This window comes from Sipha flava, unplaced genomic scaffold (genome assembly GCF_003268045.1).
Source record: "Sipha flava isolate LNK unplaced genomic scaffold, YSA_version1 3_pilon_pilon, whole genome shotgun sequence".
NCBI lineage: Eukaryota > Metazoa > Arthropoda > Insecta > Hemiptera > Aphididae > Sipha > Sipha flava.
Genome location: NW_020273108.1, coordinates 882,860 through 891,336, shown reverse-complemented (window position 1 = coordinate 891,336; position 8,477 = coordinate 882,860). Strand labels below are relative to the sequence as shown.

Below are 8,477 nucleotides of genomic sequence, written 5' to 3'. Positions count from 1 at the left end.
TCGCCGCGTATACATAGTACATTCTATTTATTTAACTGAAATCTAGAAAAAAAAAAAATCACGGAATTATTGATAATTTATTGCACCTATCGTGGATTCGTGTAGAAACAGTTCATAATTGTACCTACTTTTATAATAACAGCAGTGCCATCAGTCGGCCATGCAACATTTCGATTACCGAGTATAAAACAACACATCAATTAATCCAGTTTTGGTCAAATATACGTTATTACCTATTACACTCGGTGGGCACTGAATACAAATCAAACGCCAAATTGAAAACGATTTAATCATCACTTCTACTGTATGATTATAACCATTACCTACAATATATTCAGACCTACTAGTATCTGACTATACCCGACAGTGAATAAAAATATTTAAGTTATTAAACAATAAAGTTGCTAATCATAACATTGTTATAACTTATATTATTAGTTATTACTGTTATTTAGTAATCAAATATGAGTAATAAAAGAAAAGATAATCCTCTGTATTCATATTTCATTAAAAGTACAAAAAGTCAACTGTCGATACTATCTAAGTAAAAAGTTTTGAGAGGGTGGGGGATTTTTCCAATTTTTCTCTCCCATTTAGCTATGTCGCTTTCTTCTTCGATATCCCCACCTCTTCAGAAATCATGTCTACGCCACTGAAGGTTATTAAATTTTTTTTCGATCCAATCCATATAAAGTTATGAAAATTCGATGATTTTTTTCATTTTATTACAAGTGATATTTGTTCGCTCTGCAAACATGTTCATTGTGACTGTGTTCATGTTATCATTTTCGTGCGATGCGTAGCGGTGCGTTGCGTATTCGCACGTCGGCGGCGACAGCGGCTGCGGCGATAATACCTCCGCGTGCGACCGGCCGGGTAGGTACGTAATCGCATTGTTATCATCGCACGTAAATGTGTTCGTTATTTCATGTTTTCGAGCTTTTCGAGGTTATGTTTCGTGCAATTACCAAGTCATGTTCTCAGTTCCACAAAGTTTCATTATGTTCTCGTGTTAGTGTGGCAGCAATGAGGCATTTCGTCTTCATTTTGGTGTCCGGCGGGCGAAGCTTTCGTGATGAATGTCGTCGGCACTACAATACGCGCGATCAGTGTTATTCGTTCGTCGTTTTACAGCCGTATTGTACAAATCGCGTTTACGGTGTTCGTGTGTTTCGTGTCTGCTGTTTCGCGTTGTGATTAACGTGGTTTCCGTTCGTATAGTCTTCGTCCGATGCTGTAGAACTTTCGTTGGTGTCTGTGGTGTCATACACTGCGGTGTGCCGTCGTAGGCAATAGATACGGTCGCAGTGCTGGTGCGGTCGCGCTGGATAAAATCCATCATCGAAGACAGTCACATGTGAGTATTGGTCGACCATATCTGTTCTCGTTGTCAGTGTAAAGGCCCGTCGGCCATCACAGGCCTATTTATTATTATTGTTATTATTATTTGCACAATGGTATTATTATTATATTGTATATCCTTGGCCGTGCTGCGGTAGGCCAGCGCTATTGTTGTATTTTAAGTTGTGCCACATCACATTGTTTTTGTACTGTCGTGTGCCGAGTCGGCCACATTCGTAGTATACCATTGCATTTTATATATTTGTGATACAGCTATTTCATTTTGTTTATTAATTTTATTTTTATGTGTCTAACAGGCTTTATCTATATATCATTATTATTATATATCATTAATTAATTTTTTTATAACCAATTGACATTGATTATCGAGTTATTGTTGTGCCAACCAGGCAACTAGTACCTTTGTATTTATTTACATTTATATTAATAAATTCCTAAATTATTTTAGATACATTATTTATTTATTATTTATTTCTTCTTATATAACCGGCGAACAAGCCAGTCCTTTAATATTAATATGGCACTTGCCGCGCCAAAAATATTATACAATTTGGAAAAATTCTTTGAATAACCTAACTGTGAGTTTCATGTCATATTCAAAGAGCAGATTTAAACTAGGAATGATTAAGGTTGAATAATATAATTTTGAAATTATAAATTCAGCAGAACTTTGAAGTGATTGAAAGTGATTCGATTTAAAATAAAACTGCTTACGAAAGGTGATTTAATTTTAAGCGAAAATTTGTGAAAACTTAATGAGTGACAAGGGCCAAGGATGTTTTAATTAATGACAAATTGTTGAAATAAACTTTAATTTGATAGGCCACCATATTTTGTGGAAAATTTAAATTGGATAAAAGAAAAGTTCATAAAAATGTCCCTACATGAATGTATATGTACGTATGTTAATCATGAATAGTGTTGTTCTTAAACCCAAATATTTGAATATTGTAAAACATTATATAGAAATAAAAAAAAAAATTGTTAAAAAGGTAACTACCATTCAATCTATTATTATTAAAAATGGGCTGTTTTCATTTTTAAAATACCTATATTATATTAATTTCAAGAAATAAACTATCATAAAATGTTTTCAAAGGAATATTGCATTTTTGAAATTCAGTATTAAAGTTTTATTAAAAAGGAAACCCGTTCAAATATTTCACAATGTTAAAATATAAACGCTTCTTTTATCATCAATATTAATTTGGGGCTAATCATAATTAATAATTAGTTTTTATATTAAAGGAGGATGATTAAAAATAAAATGTAAACCTAAGGAAAACGTTATTTTGTGTGTAAAGTGTCCTCTTGAAAATAAACTCAATAAACAATACAGTTAGGTAAAAAAAAAATTCAAAATGTTTCTTGTTTTTATATGACTACACATTTCGAAGTAAAAGTTTTGGTCGAGAATCTCACTAGGTTCTGTTTATTACCGATGTCGGAATGTCCCACGGGTTCGATTTATGTCAATACTACTCGTAACTATGCAGTATACGTCGATCCCGAAAATAATGAAAAAATAAATTCATTATTATTTAAAAATTGGTTTTTTAATTTTTAGCACTTAAAAAATGTTCGTCCTTGCGATGGACCCGCGTATTTTTTATAAAATGGTTTTGCTGTAACAACACAGTGGGCTTTTATAGTTTTACTGATGAAAGTAGGTAGGAAAGTATTTTCTAAAAGTATAAAAATATATTGCTAAAACGTAAGTTAAGCGTATAAGAAAGTAATTAACGTTATTTTCAAACAAAGCATACATAAAATTTATCTGGATTACTTAAGATTTTTCGGCTTTTCAATATATTGTTCTTTGTGAATAATTATTAATTTTTCTTATTGGTTTATCACACTACAAAAATATCGGGTTGGGTTAAATAAGAAAATGCATTTTAGTTACTTGTTTCAAAGCTCACTAAAACACACATACATGTGCGCTTACGTGAATGTAATAAAATAGAATATGTAGCCCCAACAAAACAATGCAAAACAACAGGGACGTTGATAGACGACTAAAATTGATTGATCACTAGCGGGAAACAATTTTATGTTACGGCATTTGAAATTAAATGCATAAATCCTCCACAGTGAATACTAAAATAAATGGTCGGTGCAAAGTAGATAATAATATTATTATCTGAGCGTAATGTTGGTTATCGTGTTATGGATGTAGAATAGACATGGACGTGTGACCAAACGAGTAGATGTATTTTAGTTTTTTTTTCATTCGTAGTCAGGGCCGTCCCGATGGGGGTTCTTGGGAGGGTGTCTCACCCCCCCCCCCTCCAGTCAGTCGGCAGTAGAATTTGTTTCATTACAGCCTATTTATAACAGCAGTCGGCAATAGAATTTGTTTCATTACAGCCTAAAAGAACCTAATTTTATTTATGGAAAACAAATATTACATATTTCTTAATGCAGTGTATACACGAATAAAATTTATGTAACTACTTATTATACAATATAAAATATTATTATTTATATATATATATTATATAATTTAATTGTCAATTTTAAGAATGTGCGACGCTGATACATATATACATGTTAAAAAGTAAAAGTACCTCTACATATAATTATTATAAATTATACTACATGCATTGGGTAAAAAAATTGTAGTCGGCGTTTTTCATATTATTCACCTCCCCTTGATTTTCATCTTGACGGCCCTGTTCGTAGTAGTTCATCTGTTAAAACAAAATATTCTCGTTCTGTCGATTGTTAAACAATACAAAGACCGTTTGAATAATTCAAAAATTCGAAGCATCGAATGTTAACTAACTATTATCTAGCGTTGTTTTAAAATATACAATGTGATATTCTTATTACCGTCAATAACGACTGTAATGATTCCATTAAAAATTATATGTAAATAATTGTTTTCGAAAATATGAGAATTCCCTGAGACATTGGATTTTTAAATTTAAAAACCACCTTATATTTATACTTGGTTTGTTCAAACAATGAGGTCGTTCAAAATACTTATTACTAATGGACAATAATTAAAGGTAGAAAATTTGTGTTTGAAATTCTAAATGTTATGGTTAGTAATTAGAATGTTTCAGAGTCATCAAACGTATCAAATTACTATCAAGTACATTAAGTACATTGTTATTGAGCAATGTTATTATTCCTGATGTTTATTTGTGAATAATAACCAAGTAGTATTTTAAAAATCGTTATATTACTGTATAACGATTCCATTGTTGGTGGTAAATAGTTTTTATTCCAGACGTTTTCGACAATTTTCGATACACCCATTGTTTGTTTATAGAGTGATAAAGTTATTTTTTTATTTTCATTTAAGATTGTTTCATTTTAATGAACTAGGTCAGTAAGAAAAATGAAAAAATAAAACATTCGATATTTCAGATCAAATCAATTTATTCAATTACATATTCCACCTCGACTGTTATTATTTATTGTACTTAAATGTGTTTATATTAAACAAGAGACCATTAAAAATGGTAAACAATGTTTAAGTGGAATGGTATTTTAGGATTCTTGGAAACCCATGGTGCAAAAGATTATTTTTTCCGGTTACTGGTGTTATAAATTATTTTACTGTGTATTGATCCAGGTTTAATTTTATATTGCATAAATAAATCTTATGATCATTACTTTTACCATATATAGGTAGTGCGTAGTGCGTATAACAATTACGTTTTACAAAAAACAAAACGAACAAACCACTAAAGTTATAATAACTTTTGCATAGCTATCAATACATTTAACTTATTTATAGAGATATAATTGTTTTAATTGCTCGTATTACTTGGATTTGTTGTTAATTATAAATATACAAAAAATAATATTCGATTATATGTAAAGTATTTTTGTTTTGTACATATTTTATAAAATTAATTTCTTGTAAATATTGCAATTTAATGAACAACTTGAGTAAAATGCTGGTACCTTATGATTTGTTCTTGTAATAATTATTGATCGAATGTGAATAACTATATACGCTATTATCCATACCGTTATTTACTGCACGTACACATTTCAAAATAAAAATTAAAAAAACGACGTTTCTCAAAAATTTTTTTAAAAAATAGTAATTTATCAATTTTGAAATGTTAGTTTAATTAGATGGTAAAAATATTGTTTATTTAATAGTACTTATTCAACTTATTTTTAAATACCAGTTTGAAAATTATTTTATTTTAAAGTTTGATTTCTCTTAGGTATAATAAATGTATAAGTATTCGTAGGAAACATATTATTTTATTATTAATTCATGTAATGCACAATATTTTTGTAAAGAAAAACAGTAAACATATTTTATTAAAATTGGAGACGACGTTAAAATATCGTGGTGATTATGAAACCAAGGAAAGGTTAAGATTAGGTTATATTATAACTTAATCCTAAAGTTTCCTTAGTATGCACAAAAGTACCAAAACAAGAAGTCTCGTAATGTTTCCGTTACATTTTTCATTATCAAATATTATTTTAATTTGATACGTTATTATTTTCTTTGATACTTTAAATTTATTTGAATGATAGATTTATTAAGGACTGTTAGGGATTCACTGAACATCATGAGTCTGAATTTAATTTGGTAGACTAAAATCGTAAGAAATTGTATAAACTAATTCAAAATCCAAAGTATAATTATAGCCTTGTACAGTTGAAAAATTACAAATTATATGATTTAAATTAATATGAAAGATTCATAAAGCAAATCATTCTCTTGATGAGACTATTCCTTTGGTAAAAATATTGATTGCTCCCACTGTTCATTATAGTAGAACATTTAGATTTGTCAAACTTAAGGTCATTGGTTTAATTTCAACGCGTATAATATTTTGGGTTAGAAAACGTTCAAAACGTTGGTTTTGACTTTAAACTATTAAATCTCTTCGACTAGTGAAATCAGTCGAAGAATAGTAAAATAATATCATTAACTGAATCAAAGTATCATAACTACTGTTCTACTGAATATTTGTAATTTCAAAAGTATGTTACAAAGTTTAGCGTTTTATTTAAGATTGTACTTGAGGTAAGTTCATTTTTTATCGATGTTATTATTTATAATCAGGCGTGGTGTGACTTAACATATTTTATAAAATATTTTTTTTTGTTCATATAAATATAAAATAATTTAGTCAGTTTTATCTTCCTTTTGGTATTTATCATACCTTCTTAAATATTCGTTTTATTCTATTTTTAGTAATATTTCAGCATGGTTTATATTTAAATTTACATAATTTTACTATTAGACACGTAATAGAGATATATCGAAGTTTTTCCGACTACACGGGAAAAATCTAAATTTAATAAACTCACTTTTGTGGGATACGATTAATATATGGGTGAGTATAGTTTGTTTTTATTTCAAACAAAGGAGACACCAAGGGTTTCTTAGAAAAATTATTAAAAGAAACTTTTTAATCAATATGTGCACGGGAAAAATATGAGGCATTAAAAACTCTCGTGAGGTTTAAACAATTGTGTTGAAAATAAACAATTACAATTATATTTATGCAACTGAGAATAATAAATGTTTCGTAGTGTATTTGAGGTTATTGATTAACGATTATTGAGTGATTTAAAATGTTATATTTAACGGTATAATGACTCTGAGATGATAATTTAATATTTAAATTCTTACGGTTGGGGGTAAAATTCATTATAGCGTTTAGAAATTACAGGTACACTATCTTGATAAAATATTATATTGGTACAAATTTTATGAAACAGGAAGTCACCATCGGATTCAGAAAACCGGTGTTTGTCATTACTCTTTTGCCGCTTTTTGTACACAAAAATCCTGTGTCGGTCAGGAGAACCAATATGTACGGAATGATGGATCGTTTCGTTTTAAAAATGTTTCTGTTTGAAGGCCGATGCAATACAATATTCCGTTGTAAATATTATTATAACTCGAGTGGTTGGGTAACATTACGTTATGAAGATGTTTTATACAGCGCGAATGTACATCACAACTTCAGTTTATGTTTCGTTTACTATACGTTGTCCCGTTAAATCAGTTCTCTTTAAGTGCGTTGTATTCAATACAAAATATTTATTTCATTTATCGCAATTTCAAGGCGTTGATCGAAGAATATTTCTCTTAAATTTACATAGTAATATAGTAGCGAGATGATAATGTATTACTGTACTATTGAATTATCAACGTTTTATAAAATATACGTACATACGTACAAGCAAACACATTTGTACGCATGTCAACGTCTGTTTTGAAAACCGATTTATCACCGAAATATTTCGTGTACATTTCGAGAGAATATTCAAAGTTGGTTTTTTTTTCTCTTTCTACATCGGTATCGTTGTCTTTGATAATATATTGTTTTATTGACGTTCGATTAATTAAATTAGTGTTACGCACAACTGTTTTAAGTTTCATACAGACGTTCTAGCGTACGATGCATTATCTGCAAACCATAAATTTGTCTTACACACGATCATCATTTAATATTTGGCACGCACCATAGTTTTCATATATTAATGTGCTGTTATAGCTTATAATTTCATCGTTTTGAATGTATCCAATTCGGGTATATATTAGAATTGAAAACGTTTATTTTTTAAACTAACTAGCATGCTTCCATTGTGAGTTGTTATTGTAATTTTTTGCGTGCATCAAAGTTGTTGTATTTGATTTAATTACGAATTAGTGACGAGAAAAAAAACAAGTATACGCCGAATTACGGAGAAACACAATCAAACATCGAATACGCTTAACGGTTCATAATAAATAATAAACAAAAGCCGTGAAATATTTGATGGGAAGAAAATTATTGTAAATTACCTTTTTGGAAACGTCTTGAACGAAATAACTTTAACATTTCAACTCAATTCAGTTAAAACTACTTTCTAACGTTCAAAACACAGTATATAGACACAACAGTCCAGAGAGGATTCCAATAAATAAAATGGCATTTACACATTTTTCACACTTAGTGAAAAAAATAAACCGATTTCGGTGCTTTTCATGTTCGAATACGATCCACCTCTTCTTAAACTTATATATATATATATATGATTGTATTATGCGTGTATTATAAATTTGGCCGGTGAAAAATTTGAATTCATGATAAATAATGTATCTCAGTGATAAGCGAACGATCCCATAATTTCAC

General features: G+C 29.3%; 1 protein-coding gene across 1 annotated transcript in view; it reads left to right on the top strand.

Moving 5' to 3' along the window:
• The first annotated feature begins 1,040 nt into the window (after positions 1-1,040).
• The window catches only part of LOC112688762 (Down syndrome cell adhesion molecule-like protein Dscam2), a 366,044-nt gene continuing 358,607 nt past the window's right edge, over positions 1,041-8,477 (top strand). Inside the window, exon 1 of the mRNA XM_025562113.1 lies at positions 1,041-1,357. The gene's annotated coding sequence lies outside the window, so the exon portion shown is untranslated. The remainder of the gene's footprint in view (positions 1,358-8,477) is intronic.